Genomic DNA, 19,031 nt, shown 5'->3' on the forward strand with positions numbered 1-19,031 from the left:
ATTCACTGATTGCTGAGTCTTTGACTCGGGGTTTTGAGGTGACTCTGCCCAGCCAAATTTCTGGCGACATTGAGGGAGCACTCAGGTGACTGTGGGGAGAGGGCGACCTCTTCTGGTGATTAATTGTAATTGTTGAGTCAGTCTCTGACTCTAGGATGAGAGAGATCTCTCCCGATCAAATTCCTTTGTGTGTTGCTCATTAGTAGGAGAATCATGGGCAAGGAAGAGTCTAAAATAGCAGGTCAGAAGCTGCCATTTGATATTCCGGAAGATAGCCCCTTAAGGGCTAGATTTAGCGATTGGGATGAATTACCGAAAATATAGGGAACAAATTGAGTAATTAAGTGCACTATCAAAACAAACAAAAAAAAAGGACTGGGGACTTTTTCCTTAGTTCCCTTAAGGAAGTAGGAAAGAAAATTAGAATTTAGAGCAGGAATTGTTACCATATGTCTTTTTAAGGGAATATATACATTTGTGGAAAATATTTCCTTTTAAAGGGCCAAGAGTATTTAATTTAAAACAAAAATGTTTTTAAATGTTTATCATTAGTGATTATAAATTCAGATCTGATTGGATTTAAGTTTACTGTTCTATAAAAAAAATAATGATAATGGTTGTTATGAGATGTGGCATTATTAGTTAATGTTAAAAGTTAAAAGTGTAATAAGAGTAATAAGGGTGATCATTTCTGTATGTGACAATATGGAAATGCAATTGATGTTATCTGAAGTTTATTGTTTAAGTTGTTACTGTATTTCTAAATTGTATTGTATTTCTAAAACTCTTAGACTGTAAAATCTGAGGGACTATTATGCTGTAGAAATGGTGTTAAGGTAACGCTTGACCTGCAGTGGGTCTTTTAGTGATAAAGATGAGATAATTTGAAAACTGTTAAATACCTAGTGAGGTGTATTTGGTTATAAGACTATGATAGCAGATTTTATTTAAAATCTTGACTATTATAAAAATGTATGGTGGTTTAAAGTTATAGTCTCAACATATTAATGATGAGATGAATGATTTTCTGTACAAAGTGACTTAGAAGTACATCCATCTAAATTGATAATGAATGGGTCGTTTCAAAGTTTATTGCAATTGTGGAAATAATTTTATAATGTATGCCCTGTGGTACAAACATATTTTATTGTGAAAACCTTATTGATATGTATTTGGAATTAATGAGGTATTCTTTCATATCAGGGCCTCAATTAGAAATTAGAAAAATATATATGTTTTTATTCAGGCCTTCTTTAGGCTAATGGCTGGGTTTGTTGGGGGATGGGCCGTGTGGGCCAGGCTCTAGGCCGCCTTCAACCAAGTACCTAGATTGGGAGTGGCATTGAGGTTGAATCGGGAATCTGGATGTAGCCCGAGGCTATCAGACCAGTAAAAGACAATGATGGGCTAGCATAGATAATAATAATAATAATAATAATAATGATAAAAAAGCCAGTCTAGAGGGGTGGGAGTGGCCCCAGGAGAATGTTGGACCTGGTGAAGGGGTCCAGAAAGAAAGAAAGATTTTTATTGGGTCTGTTTCAAGTTTTTAATATACTGCTTACATTAGTTCTGAATTTTCTTATATGATGTAATCTGGTAAGCAATTGTATTAGTTATGTTGTTGGAAGGGCAATTTATTTTATGATCTGGAATGTTAGATTAAGAATTGTGCCTTCAGAGAAAAGAGAAAAAGGAAGAAGTGGGGCTGTTGGGGCATTCTATATGATCCCATTTTGTAACATTTCCTTTTAAGTACTGTAATTTAAGAAATGAGAACTCAAAAGTTTTGTCTATGTTTAAAGGGAAAGTTTTAGCTGGGATTATTTGACTCTCACTTGTGAATTTTAAAATTGTTAACTAAGCTATTTGGAGTTATTGTTTAAATGAAGTACTGGTAGAATTATTTTTGTGTGTGTAAAGAAACTATGTAATTATGCAAAGAGATTTTGTAAAAGCTCAATTCTTATCAATCCTGTGCAGGAGTTTTGTGAGATGGAACTCTTACTGATTAAGTGGCTCATTGCAGATACCTCTGGACTAAAGAAATTAGGTGACTAGGAATTTTATGGTGATAATCATTTAAGATCAATTGAGCCCCAATAAGGGCCAAAAACCTCATTTGATCTTTTCTTCCTGAGTAAGCTAAGAATGCCCCTTCCTGTGTCGACAGTCAAAGCTTATCAAGAGCATTCTTACGTTTATGAAATCTGATTTTACTCAGGATGTTATTAGGAACCAGAATATGTGTAGGAAGTTATGCAAACTACTTAGAGCTCACTTTGGAGAAGTTCTCTAATTAATGTGAAACTATAGTCACACCTGAAGCTCGGATGAGGGGAATTTGCTATCTAAGACCTTGGAAACTGTTAATGAGCTGTTGTTCTGAGTCTAACTCCAGGTATGATTAACAAGGAGCTGATTGAGCTACTGACCCATGACCAGCAACCTGCAAAGAGGTTTGTGAGCTGCATCTATGAGCCGCAAGAGGGTGTTCTCATGGTAAGGTCGGGAGAACGACTTTTCTGCACGGCTGAGGTAGGATTCTCCCAATTCAATTTCCCCACTATGACACCTGGCAGACTTTAAGCCTGGCTCAATGCAGTTGGTCATATATATGTAACTTCTGCCTGGCGTTGACATGAATCTAGGGAAGCATTGTTCCCTTACTTTAGTTATGTTCTTTCATGGCAAATTCCTACAATCATAAGTTTGTAAGCATAAATATCGAATCTATTAAACAATAGTTTGATGCAGGAACATCTGAGGTTATTATTGTAAGATGCAAGTATAAGACTGAGATATTTGGCCTGGAATTTCAGAATAGTATTCAGTCTTGACATCTGTTACTAGTATATTCCTGTATAAGTCGGGATCCTTTAATTTCTCATAATGGTTATGATAAGGTCTGGAGGTTTGGAGGTGCTGGGAGTCCAGGGTCACAGCACAAGGGTTCCTCCAGAAGGAGTTCAGCCCACGTCTTTCAGCCAGGGGAGGAGTTTGTTGGAGATAAACCATATAAGCCAGTTAAGTGAAGTATAAGGGTTTTCTGGGGCCCATAGTCAAATGGGAGCCAGATTCTCTCTGGGGCCAGGGGCAAAGGTCTTGGCTTGGACCCACATCCCATCATTAGGGGATAATTAGCCAAGAGATTGTGGAAGTAGGATATTATTCTGTTACTTAGTATTTTAATGTTAAAGTTGTCTCAGTTTGTTACAAATTAATGTTAAAAAAAAAAAAAAGCTTGTGACATCTTACAAATGCCTTGAAAGAAGCATCCATTTTAATTAAGGATTATTTATTTGTACATGACCAGAAGTTGGGACTGTTTTAGTATTTGATATGTATTGGTTTTAAATTAACTACTATATATTGGAGTGTGTTAGTAATTTCTTAGTGGAATCTCATCCTCCTGATGGGGAATATGAATAGGAATGAATAATGAACTAATGCAAGGTATAAAACTAGAAGTAATTCAGAGTGTAAGGCTAGGTTCTAGTTTTTCTAATGTGAGTTTCTTAAAATATGGCAATTGGCCAAGGTTCCAATTTTGACCTTGTAATAGTGGAGACATGGGGGTTGAGTTAACTTTCATTATTTGCCCTGGTTATTGGCAAGATAATTTAAAATTGTATTAAGATCAATCTTGTAGGAGAGTGGACACAAGGAGGATCTCTGCAGGAGGGGAGTTTGCTGGACACTGTTTGAACGGCACTTGGACCAGAGGACTATACCAGATGATGTCCAGAATGTCATACAGCTGTATGAGAAGAGACTTCTGAAGCTTTAAATGGACAATTTATTGTTACCTTTAGGTCTCTGTATCTGTACTTAATAAGGGGACTGCCTCCTTTATAATTTGTCCATGCGTCGTTCACTTTCTCCCATATTATTTCAAGTCCCCAAAATCCCCTGATGAAATGTGGCCCAGTAGCACAGCCCCAGATAGAACTATCACTAAGGGATTGCAAGGTTTAACCACTTTTAGCTGAGGAGTTGGCAGAGAACTCTGAGATAGATAATTAATTAAAGGAATGGTTAGAATATTAACTGCTGTAGGATGTTGTATAGTTCCATGCAATAAGGGACTAGCACGACGATTGATAATCTCACTAAAGATTATCCCAGTAGGACCCACAGCGGGAGTTCAGAGGGCAGGCTCTGGCAATATAAAGATGATGATTGAAAGTACCAATGAGACTTTAGACAGTGATGTGGCTTATTCTAAATCTGTTAAATTAAGGGTTTTAAGGGAGCAGGTTTCAGCAGATCTGGGGAATAATGATAGGGAAACAAGGACTATGAAAATGAGGGTGTGGTATGATAGTATAAAACAAGGTGACAAGCGGGTTGATGAACTGTATCGACAATGGTGTGAGAAGTCTTCAGACAGTATGAAATGAGAGGGGGGACTGAATGAGATATAACCTCTGTGAAGACTTCTCAGGGTGGTGATGAAACGACTGCCTCGAAACTAGCGATAGGCTCTGAGAGAACGAACAGGCCATAAGTTTAATTTGGCCCTAAGCCCTCTCCTGATTGCCACTGCCACGTCAGCATTAGGTATACTAAATAAGGACATGTATGTCTGGATTGGCTATACCCTGTTTCCTTGTTCTTTGGGAATGGGAAAGATTTTCCGCGCCTAGAATGTAAGCCCGCCTCCCAGCCAATGGGAGTAAGGGATAGTGGCGGGGTGGGAGTTTCTTGTTTGGTTAAGATGTATAACCTTGCTTTGTCCTTTGTGCCTCACCTCTCTCCTGCTGGTAGTGTACTGGAGGAGTAGTCGCCCCTTCTCATGAGATTGTAATAAAGAGTAACTTTTTGCTTCCACCTTGAGAAGTGTCTGAATTTAATTGTGTTAGAATCGCTGTACCACACAATCAGAAGCTATGTTCTTGACATAGCTCCCTTCCCTGTTTTTTGGCACATGCCTGTATCACAGATCGTAGAAGGTTGACAGTTTAAGTCAGAGGATTAGAAATGCACTTTTGTTGACTGATGTTCTTCAGCCTATATATAGAAATATTAAAAACCTCTTCAAATTTAAAGTATTAGAAAGAGCTCTTCAAGGACTACATATTGGTTAAAGTGGAAATTGGACACCACCTTAGGGATGAAGTTGGGAGGGAGACTAAAAATGCCTTTGTCCTTAGTTTTCTAATGAATGTAGAGACCACATACAAAAGCTTAGACTGCTCTGGCCTAAGTGGTTTGGGATTGTTTCTTTGTGGGTTTTTTCTGTTTCGTTTTGTTTTATTTTGTTTACTACAAAAAAGTCTTCTAAGAGGATACAGAAGGATGTATTATGAGGTAGGGCATCAGATTTACAGTTGAATATCCTCTTTAGGAAATGAAAATTTGTGTAACAGATTGGCTAATAGACTTCCTTGATTTAGGGGTGGAAGGGTAAAGTGGCGAAGGGTTATGCCTTAATACACTGATCTTAGCATCAGATGGTTCATTGATGGTAGTTATTCAAGGAAATTTAGGATTTCTATTCTGAAATCTACAACAAACTATCATATCCCGCTTTTGTGACCGTCAGTCAAGATAGCTTTTGCGATTTTGCCAATTGTTTGACCTGAGGAGTCAAGCTGGCAAGGAAAGGATTCCAAGATCAGGATCTAAGGTGTTACTCTTAATTTGAAGGTGATAATTAACCCCTAAATGAACCAGTTGGATGGGGACTTAAAAGGGTAGCTCTAGGAACAAAAGAAATAATTTCTGTTCAGACCAGAAAGGAATGATTAGAATGCATTGTCCTCCTTGACTGAATTTTTGCCTTGCTCCTAAGAATTAGACAAAGGATAGAAGGAATACCTCAGAATGTGACACCTTGCAAATTCCTCAAAGGGCATCTTATGCAGGAATCTGAAGGATGCCTTCTGTTACAGCTACACAGTGGAGCTAAAGACAGGCAAATGACCTGCTGAGGCTTGTCCTCATGAGGTAGCAGTAGCTTGGTGGGGTCATCCCAGGGGAAAGATCTTTGCAGCATGAGACATTTGATTTTTATCAGGCCGCCCAGATGTAACTAGGCTCTGTGGAGTTGATTCATCATCACCAGCCGCCAGAATGCCAACTTAATTAATTTACAATGAGAAATAGAACTGAATACTCCTGTCGGGGGTGAGGTGAACACATTCTCTCCTCAGTAGGAGGGTCAGTTTACAAAATCAAATTAATAATAGTAGGATGCCTGATGAGTCAGAGTAAAGGAAATTAGATAATCTTAATGGATGCTGTCATCAAAGCCTGATAGCCTGCTGTACCCAATCTCATTACAGAGATAAACTTGGCAAATGAGATAACTTTGTATTGGCTGCTCAGGGAATCCTCCCCTGCACAGTGCTGAATATTCACTGAGAAATCCAGATTCCTTTTTGCAGATGCTGTGCAGATAACCACACTTTTATCATGGCAGAGCTTTATTACAGCTTTCTTTACATCAGTTGCATTTCAGACAAAGTCAGAACTAGAATTAGTGGTAGGAATTGTAGAATGTCATCTAGTTTGTAACACAGAAGAGAGCACATTGAGGAGGGGGCGACCTTTCAAAATGATTTTTATAAATACCATTGTTCTGGTATTAAAAATGCCAGAAAATTCTGCTTTCTGTGGCATATAGATATCTATTCTGTGATAGATCAAGCAGCATATGAAGGCTTAATACCTCCAGGGGACACTAATGTGCAGGAAGTACCATTTTCAAACCCTGAGTGTAATTTATCTCCTTGGTAGAGTAGTAAACACAAAGCAAAAATACCTCTTTTTATAATACAGCTGAAAAGGTCACGGCTTTATTTACATCAGCTAAATGCTTTACTGAGAGCTTTCTTGGAGACATGCTAGTTTTCCTGATAGCATTTTAAGTGTCGTGCTGGTCTCACTGCAGATCATCAATCTTAAAATGAGTTACTCCGGCAGCTAGCTCAACTCATTTACAGCTCTAGAGCTATGATCTATCTTTGCGGATTCTTACTCTGAAAGTCTAAGGCTAAGCTTCCAGAGTGACTTTTCCTGAACTCGTCCTCAGATTCTGGTTGGAAAACCCTGTTTGAGGGCTTGTAGCACGCTCTTGGGGCAGTGAGGTGGCTCCATGGATAGAGCCTGGAGTCAAGAAGACTTGAGTTCAAATCCAGCTGGAGATGCTTACTACCTGCGTGACCCTGGAAGTCACTTCACCCTGTTTGCCTCAGTTTTCTCATCTGTAAAATGGTATAGAGAAAGAAATGGCAAACTACTCCAGTAGCTGCCAAGAAAACCCCAAATGGAGTCATGAAGAGTCAGACACAACTGAAAAATGACTGAACAACAGCATTCTCTGTATTAGCTATAGATTGTAGTTGGTTCAGAAGCACAGTTGTCTATATTGAGTATCTACTGTTTCTGGAAGATACTGTCTTCCATCTTGTTCATGTAGAGTACATAAAGATCTATAGCTGGGTGGCTCAAAAGTCAGATACTTAAGTATTCACCCCTATTTAATGTATTGCTCAAGATTCAGAATCTGACCCCTATGCCTTCCGTGCAGAGGGGAAATAAATGACCGTCCTTTTGTTCATTGATGCATTAAGTAATTTCCGAAATATCTAGTAGGATGAGTTTCCTTTTTGTTTGTCAGGTCCTCTAAATGCTTCAGCAAACAAACACTTGATTTCCTTTCGTTCTTTAATAGGGGATGTCTAGTACTACCAGATGGGCAGCTAGGTGTCTCAGAGGTTAGAAGCTGGGCTTGGAGTTAAGAAGACTAATCTTCCTGAGTTCAAGTCTGACTGCAGACACTTATCAGCTGTATGACCCTTGGCAAATCACTTAACCCTGTTTGCCTTAGTTTCCTCATCTGTAAAATGAGCTAGAGAAGGGAAATGTCAAACTACTCTGGTATTCCTGCCAAGAAAACCTCAAATGGGGTCATGAAGAGTCAGACATGACTAAAACGACTCAACAACGGTACAACCGGGTACCCCAAATTCAGAAATAGAGCATATTCAACTTAACCTATTATGAAGGTTATGTACTAACTACTGATCTGTAACATGGGATAGGCCTGGTGAAGGTATTTCTGAAAGGTCTATCACGGCTGGCTGATTTTAAGACTTGAAAAGACAATAATAAAAGTGGATAAGGGTTTAAAATTTGGGGACCACAGAGCTTAGAAAGTCTAGAAAGTTGTAGGTATCTCATATAGATCTAATGCCTTCCCATCATTAGAGTCTTGCACAGTTAAACTTTGGTAAGGAGGTCGATCCATTTAGGATTTTTTTCCTTCAAGTTTAAGCTTCAGATCTCTCTCAGGAGTGACAAGTTGTAATTGTTTTGTTCCTGTTTATATATTTTTAGAAATACAGCAAAAATTCCATTGAGAAGTAGTATGGTAGAAAGGAAAGAACCATAGATTTGGAGTCAGGAGACTTGGATTTAAGTCTCACTTGTTGTTTGGTTCTTTTTAGTCATGTCTGATTCTTCATGATCCCATTTGGAGTTTTCTTGACAAAGATACTGTAGTGGTTTGCCATTTCCTTCTCCAGCTCACTGAGGCAAATGGGGTTAAATGACTTGCCCAGAGTCACATAGCTAGTAAGTGTCTGAGGTCATATTTGAACTCAGGAAGATGATTCTTCCTGACTTCAAGCCTAGCACCCTACGCACTGCGCCATCTAGTTGTCCCTCAACACTACTCTTTTTTTCCTTCTTGTTTTATTGATCTTTTTTTTTTTTTTTTAAAGACCCCCATTCCCTACCTCATCCTTCTGCAAATACAATAACCACTAATGGCCCTATTCCACTGATGATCATTACAGAAGCTTTGATATGCTCTGTTTTCAACCTGGGCTGATTCTTCTCCTTAAGCAGCCTGGCTGTCCTTTTTCCCTGGGAACTTACCATATCGGTACCAGGTTTAGTCCCTATATTAATTGGCTTTAGTACTACTGCACAAGTACAGAACTCTTGAACTCATGTAATCCATCAGCCTTGTTGTTGTTGTTGTTTAGTTGTTCAGTTATGTCTGACTCTTCATGACCCCATGGATAGTTCATGGGGTTTTCCATTTCTTTCTCCAGTGTGTCCTCAATTTACATATGAGGATCTGAGGCAAATAGGGGTTAAGTGACTTGCCCAGAGTCACACAGTCAGTAAATGTCTTCCACAATAGTGAGGATTACAGGTATGCATCAACACCTCATTCAACTGATGCCATTAGTTTTTACATCAGCTATTAAATACAGGGTGTACCTCACCTTTCCACTACCCAGCAAGCCTTTGCTTGTAACAAAAATTGAGAAAGAGAAAGGGCCATGTCTGACAACAAATGCAACCCTCTATGCCCATAGCCCTGCTTTTTTACTTTTAGACTTGAGGGATCAAATATACAGGTAGAGCTGAAATAACCTCTACTATAAGGGCATAAATGCTTGTCCATACTCACCCAGGGACTATATAATAAAAGTGTCAGGATCTTTCCCTGATGTTGCTATTCATAGCAGAAGAGGGGCTCAATTACTCTTCCCTTCCACCCTGTATTGGTAAAACAGAGCTGCAGTGAGCAAAATTGATAGTACTGGAAAGAATGTGTAGAATGCGTTTATAGCTCAGAATGCGTCAGCATGTGTGGTGAGTTAATGCACCTGTATGTGACCATACAGAGCTGGAGAATCTTGGGAAAATTTACTGTAGCGTTCACTCTCCAGGTATTCTTTGGTAGAGGGAGGGAGGTTAAAGGATATAGTGTGAATTGGCTCAGGTACAGACTACTAGTTTTTGGCTGGTTTAGGCGCAAGCAGTGCAGAAGCCCATGCATGGTTGGGAATCAACTCAGCTCTGGATCAGAAGTAGCTGAGCCCTATATGATTGGTGGCCACAGTGATTGAGATCCCTCGGTGTAGAGTAAATCAGTCAACAGTCAATTAAATGCCTCCTCTGTGCCTTTTGGGAAGCTAAGTAGCACAGTGGACAGAGTGCTGGACCTGGAGTCAGGAAGACTCATCTTCTGGAGTTCAAATCTGACCTCAGAAACTTACTAGTTGTGTGACCCTGGGCAAGTCACTTAACCCTGTTTGCCTCAGTTTCCTCATCTGTAAAATGAGCTCAAGAAGGAAATAGAAAACTCCACTCCAGTATCTTTGCCAAGAAAATCCCAAATGGGGTCACTAAGAATTGGACATGACTGAAAAATGCCTAAGCAACAGCAACAATAACAACAACAGCAAGGGCCCTATACTATGGTAAGCACTGGGGACACAAAGAGAAGTTAAAAAAAGTGTCTTTACTCTCAAGTTGCTCAGAGACTAATAGGGGAAACGATGCAAACAGCTCTGTACAAACAAAACATTTACAGCATAACTCTCTCTCTCTCTTCTCTTCTCTTTTCTCTCTCTCCCTCCCTCCTTCTCTCTTCAACCACTCACCCACCCACACCCACACAATAAATCAGAGATAATCTCAGAGTGAAAGGAGGAAGATTAAGGAGAACTGAAGAAAGCTTTTTGTAGAAGGTGGGATTTTATTATTTATCTATTTATTTATTTTTAGACAGTTGGGTTTAAGTGACTCGCCCAGGGTCACACAGCTAGTAAGTGTCAAGTGTTTGGTCTGAGGCTGGATTTGAACTCAGGTCCTCCTGACTTCAGGGCCGGTGCTCTATCCACTGTGCCATCTAGCTGCCCGTATAAGGTAGGATTTTAACCGGGACCTGAAGAAAGTCAGAGGTGGAGATGAGGAAGATGTTTCAGGCCAATGAAAATGCCCATAATTGGTCAATAGAGTGTTACATGCTAGGAACAGCAAGGAGGCCAATGTCTGCATTGCAGAGTATGTGGGCAGGGGTAAAGGAGGAATAAAGTATAAGAAGACTGGAAAGGTAGGAAGGGGCCAGGTTCTGAAGGACTTTTAGAAGCCAAATAGAAGATGTTATAGATTTGACCCTGGGGGTAAAGGGGAGTGAATGGAGTTTATTGAATAGGAGGGTGACATGATCAGACCTACGGTAAAGGAGCATCAATTTGATAGTTGAATGGAGGATGGACTAGAGTGGGGAGAGAAGAGGCCAGGAGACTAACCAGCAGGCTAATCTCCATTGTAGTACTGGGGACTATGATGATGAAGCCTTAACAGACCTAATACAAAATAGCACAGGGCTAGATCCCCAGGAGACGAACAAGGGAAAAAAGGAAGCATGGGGGAAAGAAGATGGATTCAAGATCTGATTGTGAGAGAGTGTGTATTAGTCATTCCATTGTGTTAAATATTTTGAGCAAGTCACTAATGTCTTTGAATAGTACTTCCCTTAGGTCCAGGTAAGTAAGGCCCCTACCCTGGGCCCTGTCCGCGGGGGACACCGTGCTTTGGAGGACCCTGCTCATCATAGGCACAAAATTATTAAAATAAAAATGAAATATGCAGAACAAAACAAAATAATTTTGAATGACCTGCATAACCCAGTGAATGTTATCTTATTTATATAGGCTATGGGAATGTCTTAATAAATTAAGCTAGTCAATTATCCAGGATAGTTCCAGATTCTGAAAGCCTACAACTCTTATAATATGAAGAGTTCCAGAAAATGTGTCAAATATGCCCAATGTACTCTACTTGCCCCACATTTTCCTTGAATACTTAAGTGCTCATAAATTTTTCACTTATTTTCAACTGTCATAAATCACTTGAAAGTACAACATATACTGATGACCAAATACATTGTCTTGGACAACAAATTTAATGCTATCAGAAATGCTCACTAACATACACAACAATGTGTGGCAAGAAGCCTATGTATCATTACATGATAAAATTTTATAAAAGAAATGTGATGCTATCAATGATGCTATATACTAACAGTTAGTTGCATTTGAAAACTTGTAGTATGGACAAAATTGGCAGAAATATTTTGGCTTTCTGACCTGGAGTAAGGACCAAAACATCATTACTGAATTTTAGGATTTTCTTTTGACTTCTCATGTACATTTCAGATTTACAACATGAAGTTGATTACATTCTAGTTTGGAAATACTCATCTTTAAATATTGATATTAACAGCATACTCTTCATGTTCTGAGAAGTTATTTGTTTTTGATATCCTGTATTTACTTCTTTTTAAAAGCTATTTAATATTTTATTTTACCCAATTACATGTAAAAAGTTTTTGACATTTGTCTTTTAAAATTCTGAGTTCCAAATACTTGTATTTACTTCTTAAATTCTTGCATGCCCCAAACTGGTTACGTAAAAATTCTAGGTGCTTTACCTAAATTCTGAGTAATTCACAAATAAACCACAATTTCTTCAAATTTGGTTTTGAAATATATCATAAACATTAATGCTATGACTAAAACTGTAATAAACTCTAAATTTAAAATCCTTCCATCTAAAGAAAAGGAAGATTGATGGTTGCCATCAAAGTGTACATCAGATTGTGTGGGACGGTGTCTTCCGTTATTTGTTACATGAGAGGCTGAAGAGTTTGTGCATAGAATGGAATGTTTTAATTGTGTACTTTTTGTGTTTATGTATATTTAAATGGTTATAAACAATAGTGTGAAAAAAGGTATAGTTTAATTTTCCACATGAAAATATTGTAATTTTAAATCAACAATTGAAACATAAGTTCCATCTGATTTCATTTTCTTACAATATGATTTTGATATAGTCTGTATATTTAATACAAAGTTACTACTTTAATTTCGAGATAGATAGTTATTGTATATAGGGTTTCAAAAAACAAGGTACTATATAAACGCATTATCAATATTTCATTCTCTGATTTGTTTGTATTGCCAACACAAATATCAGAAAATAACAATTTAAATTTTAGCATCACACAACAAAAATACTTTATAAAAATGAATATCATTAACAGAGCCTTCCATGAAGGGACTTTTTGCATGCAGAACATGTCAAAATAGACTTCTGATCTATGATAGAGTTTTGATTTATTATATTTTATTCTGTTGCAAATAGGGCAATATTTTCAGTTTGTCTTGAAATATGTATTATTGGGGAGTGAAAGGGGGCTGTTTGATGTATTTCAACTTCTAGGTATCAGCTACCAAATAGTGTTGAAAGCTCCTTCTGAAAATGAAGCCATGGATATTTGTGGTATGTTGGGGGATTGTGGGCAGTGGAGGAGTGAGGTAAGTTCTCATGGTATAAGGTATTTTCCTGGAATATCTGAAGAATGGTGTTACACATAGCAGTCGGGGGATTCACTCTTTAACCATCAGTGGTTGCTACATACTGCATGCAATTGTAATGCAAGTGGTCTTCTGGACTACAATGCTAATCCAAATAGCACAGTTCAGTGTTTTAAATCACAATACCTTTTTTCTTTAATAATATTTTCTTTTCCTCCCGTTACGTGTAAAAACAAATTTTTAACATTTTTTAAGTTTTGAGTTACAAATTTTATCTCTCCCTGTTCCCTCCCCTCTTTCCTCCCAGTGACAGTAAGCAATCTAATATAAGTTATACATGTGCAATCATGTAAAACATTTCCATATTAGTCATTTTGAATCACAATACTTCTTATAAAAAGGATTGTTAGAGACTACAGCGGTGCTACCTTTTTCCTGTGGTAAGAAATATGAAATTAGCCAACAATGTTTCTTTTGACAATAAGGAACATGAAGGAACATAATTTGGATATAGGGAATAATTTGGATATAAGGAATAATATAAGGAACATAATTCCTGGATTTTAACAAGAAGAGATGGTGCCTGGACACTATGAAGAATCTTTACGTTCCCCAATTAGACAATGAACAAATACATAAGTACCTCTTCTCTGCCCACTCTTCTAAATCTTCATTGATACCTCACATGGGTTCATGAATTTGGTAATACATATGTAGATCAAATTGTTTTTGTAGATAGGGCACTCCCCCAATATACTCCTCAGGGTCCCATATAGCCTAATAGTAGCCTTATCCCTCACCCTGGGTTTTCTTCTCTGAAAAATGGGGACAAATGAAACAATGTATGTAAAGAGCTTTACAAATCTTATTATTATTACTACCTACTCCACAGGATCGTTGTGAGGAAAGCATTTTGTGAATTCTAAAAGTGAGCTACTATTATTCTGAATTTTACCAAAAGAAAAACTCAGCTGACATTTATATTGCTCCTCTGGCAGGATAGGGGAAGGGGAAGTAGAAAGGAACCCAGCCACTGTGCTAAGCACTTCACAAATACTATAGCATTAAATCTTCACAACAAGCCAGAGGCGTCATTATTATTTCCATTTTATAGTTGAGGAAACTGAGGCAGACAGAGGTTAAGTGACTTGCCCAAAGTAACATGACTAAAAAGTGTCTGAGGCCAGATTTGAGCTCAGGTTTCCCTGAAAAGTTCTCTGGATTTGGAATTAACTTGAATTTGTAATCTGAATTTGGACCTGGGCTCAAATCTTCACTGTTCCACTTATGATGACCTTAGGAAGTCAGTTGACCTCTTCGGTCCTCAGTTTCTTCATCCGTAAAATGAGCAGCTGGATTAGGCAGCCTTTAAAGTTCTTTCCCTGTGTGGCCCTGGGCAAGTCACTTAACCCCATTGCCTAGCAAAAACAAAACAAAACAAAACAAAGCAAAACAAAAACACACAAACATGGACACAGACACACACACAATAAAGTTCTTTCCAACTCTAAATCTATCTTCTATATAAATCTTTAATCTAATGAGCAAATAAATCATTTACAGAGTCAATGCAAAGAGATATAAAAAATTCTAAGTAAAAGTTGCCTTTGAATTTTTGCTAAGCAGATGAAGCAGAGGAAAAAATGAAATATCCTCTTTCCCAAGTTTGATTAGAAACATAAGAACTCAGGGTGGTTCTGAGAAGCAATGGGGTAATTGGAAAGTGCTTGTTAAAGTCAAGAACTCCTAAGTACTTTGCAGTTGCACCTGGGTAATTTATGGAATTCCACTGCTAAGTGTCACACTGTTAAACCTAACCAAGTGTTTACTGCACTTGCCAAAAGTCAGACGAAATCTAGCAAAGGGCCTAGGGCTTAAGGTTCCCCACCTCTGCACTACACTACACATGTGGACCATGAGTAAATGATATTTGATTTCAATGTTCACCTTTTCTCCTATGAAGTGAAATTCTGACATGTTTAAAGGCAAATAAATATTGCAATGCATTGTGTTCTCTGTAAAATCTAGTCATCAAGGTTATATTGGGTGTTCTTTACTCTGATGAAAACTATTGACATCCTTCCCAACACCACCACCGAATTAGGAATGGCCTTTCAGATGTACACGGGACATAATATTCCATGAGAAACAGGAACATTTGGCATAGAGAGCAGAATGCTGTACTTGGAGTTGGGCACTCTGGGTTCAAATACCACTTCAGATACTGTGTGCCCATGGGCAAGTCATTCAATTCAGAGCCTCAGTTTCCTCATCTATTAGTACTGGTTATTTCACAGGCTTTTGAAGAAAGTGCTTTGTGAACCATATATAAAGTGGGTTTAGATAGCAGAATTTAGGCAAGCTCCAGGTACATAGATAGAGTGATTTGTCCAAGGTCACAAAGCTAGTAAAGGTTAAAGATGGTTTTCAACTCAGGTCTTTCTGAGTCTGTCTACTATAGATAGCTTTTCTAAGCCACCCTATAAATGTGAGTTATTGTTTATGCACACAATCTATTCTACTTAAAATCTGAGGTTCCTACAAAATACATACTTGTGATGTTTACTCAAATTTGAAGAGCTCGGGAACATTAGCAGCGCAGAACTGTTCCCTTATGTCTGTGTGTCAGGTTTAAGATGTAAGTAGGCCACAAGGTGGCATAGCAGCTACTGGACATACTTGGTGGGAACTTGAATAACTGGTCTGGACTCATGGGCTTAGCCTAATCAGCATAAATGATTAAGAGGAGAGGTTGATAGCTAATGAATGTGTGAGGAAAGCAAATAAGCAATGGTGATAGAGCCAAAGCTATGAACTTGGGTGAAGAAAGAGTAATGACGTCATTGAAAGATTGATAATGATTCAAAGAAGGTAAAGCAATGAATGGATAGTCTATTTGGTATCTGCAAAAGCAAAGGGCAGGGAAGGGATAGGGAAGAAGAATGATCCTTGAATTGTAGATGTAATATTTCTTTTTAACATTAAAAAAAAAAAAATTGAGTTCCAAAGTCTCTCCATCCCTCCAGACTCTCCCCCATCTACTGAGAATGCAAACAATGTGATATAAATTATACCTGTGAAATAATGCGAAATGTATTTCCATATTAGCCATGTCACACAAAAGCAAGAAAAATAAAGAAAGTGAGAAAATTATACTTCAATTTGCATTCAGAGTTCATCAGTTCTCTCTCTGGAGGTGGATAACATTTTTCATCACCAGTCCTTTAGAATTGTCTTGGATTGTTGTGTTAATCATAGTAGTTAAATCTATCACAGTTGATCATCATTACAACAGTGCTGTTGCTCTGTACAATAATCTCCTGGTTCTGCTCACTTCATTTTGCATTAGTTCATATAGCGCTTTCCAGGTTTTTACTAAAATCGTCTCCCTTGTCATTTCTTATAACATAGTAGTATTCCATCACAATCATATGCTACAACTTGTTCAGCCATTCCTCAATTGATAGGAATCCCCTCAATTTCCAATCCTTTGCCACCACAAAAAGAGCTGCAATAAATATTTTTATACATATAGGTCCTTTTCCTTTTCTTTTTGTCTCTTTGGGATATACATCTAGTAGTGGTGTTGCTGGGTCAAAGAGTATGTACAGTTTTATAGCCCTTTGGGAGTACAAATTATTCCAAATTCTTTTCCAGAATGATCAAACCAGTTCACAACTCCACCTACAGTTTATTAGTGAACCTATTTTCCCATCCTCCTCCAGCAGTTGTCATTTCTGATAGGTATAAGGTGGTACCTCACAGTTGATTTAATTTGCATTTCTCTAATGAATAGTGACTTAGAGCATTTTTTATATGACTATAGATAGCTTTGATTTCTTTTTCTGAAACTCCCTATTCATATCCTTTGATCATTTATTAATTGGAGAATAGCTTTATTTTTATAAATTTAACTCAGTTCCCTATATATTTGAGAAATGAGGTCTTTATCAGAGAAATTTGCTGTAATTTTTTATATTACTTCATTGTTTATGGTATCTTTTAGCAAATTGTAGTTTCCCTGATTATCTCTTTTAATTAGGTCTATTTTTGCTTTTGCTTTGTCTGAGATCATGATTGCTACCCCTGCCTTTTTTACTTCAGCTAAAGCATAATATATATTCTGCTCTAGTCCCTTATTTTAACTCTGTGTGTCTTTGTTTCAAGTGATTCTCTTGTAAACAACATATTGTTGGATTATGGTTTCTAATCCAATCTACTATTTATTTCTATTATATGGGTGAGTTCATCCCATTCACATTCACAGTTATGATTACTGTAATTTCCCTCTATCCTATTTTCTTCCCTTTAGCCTTCTCTCTTTTCACCCTGTTCTTCCTTGAAAGTCTGTTTTGCTTCTGACTACTGCATCCCTTAATTTCTCCTCCTTTTATATCCACCCCCTCCCCACTACCCCCTTCCCCTGCCTTATTTTATCTCCTTTCCCTCCTACTCACCTGTTGGGTAAGATAGATCTCTATACCCAACTGAGTGTGTATATATATTCTTCCCTCTTTGAACCAAATCCAATGAGAGTGAAGTTCAAGCATTGCTGGTCACCTGCCCTGCCCCCATTTCTCTCTCCACTGTAAAAGTTCTTTTAATTGATAGAATTTCTCCCATTCCTCTCCCTACTCCTCCCAGTGCATTTCTTTTTCTTATCACCTTTTTTTTTTTAAGATCATCCCAATATAATCGAGACACACATATCCATGGCCTCTGTCTATATGGACTCACAATTGCCCTAATGATGATAAAGTTCTTAGGAATTACAGGTATCATCTTCCCATATAGAAATGTAAACAGTTTAACCTTGCTTTAGCCTTGCTATGATTTCTCTTTCATGTTTACTTATTTATGCTTCTCTTGAGTCTTGTGTTTGAATGTCACTTTTTCTATTCAGCTCTGGTCTTTTTATCAGGAATGCTTAAAGGTCCTCTATTTAATTAAATATCTATTTTTTTTCCTAAAGGATTATACTCAGTTTTGCTGGGTAGGTTATCTTGGTTGTAATCCTAGCTCCTTTTCCTTCTGAAATATCATATTCTAAACCCTCTAATTCTTTAATGTAGAAGCTGCTAAACATTATATGATCCTGACTGTAGCTCCACAATATTTAAATGACTTCTTTCTGAATTCTTACAATATTTTTTCCTTGACTTAGGAACTCTGGAATTTGGCTATACTATTCCTGGGAGTTTTTATTTTGGATCTCTTTCAGGCAGTGATCAGTGGATTCTTTCAATTTCTATTTTATCCTCTGGGTCTAAGATGTCAGGGAAATTTTCCTTTATGATTTCTCAAAATATGATACCTAGGCTATTTTTTAAATTACAGCTTTTAGGTAGTCCAATAATTCTTAAATTATCTCTCCTTGATCTATTTTCCAGCTCAGTTGCTTTTCCAATAAGGTACTTCATATTTTCTTCTTTTTTTTTCTTCTTTTGATTTGGTTTTATTGTTTCTCTATGTCTCATAGAAGTCATCAGCTTCAGTTTGCCCAATTCTAATTTTTAAAGACTTCTTTTCTTCAGTGAATTTTTATATCCCATTTTCCATTTGACCTATTATACTTTTTAAGGAATACTTTCTTCAGTGAATTTTTGTGACTTTTTTTTTTTTACCATTTGGCTAATTCTGTTTTTTGAGGTGTCATTTTCTTTAGTACTTTTTTTTGTGCCTCTTTTATCAAGTTATTGATTTTTTTCATAATTTTCTTATAATACTCTCATTTCTTTCCCCAATTTTTCCTCTGCTACTTTTACCACTTTCTTTAATTCTTCAAAGAATTTTTGTTGGACTTGTGTCCAGTTAGCATTTTTCTCAGAGGCTTTGCTTGTAGCTATTTTCACATTGTTGCTTTCTTCTGAGTTTGTGTCTTGGTCTTGCCTGACACTG

The sequence above is a fragment of the Vombatus ursinus genome, unplaced genomic scaffold (assembly GCF_900497805.2).
Source record: "Vombatus ursinus unplaced genomic scaffold, bare-nosed wombat genome assembly UNPS02009205.1, whole genome shotgun sequence".
NCBI classification, from domain to species: domain Eukaryota; kingdom Metazoa; phylum Chordata; class Mammalia; order Diprotodontia; family Vombatidae; genus Vombatus; species Vombatus ursinus.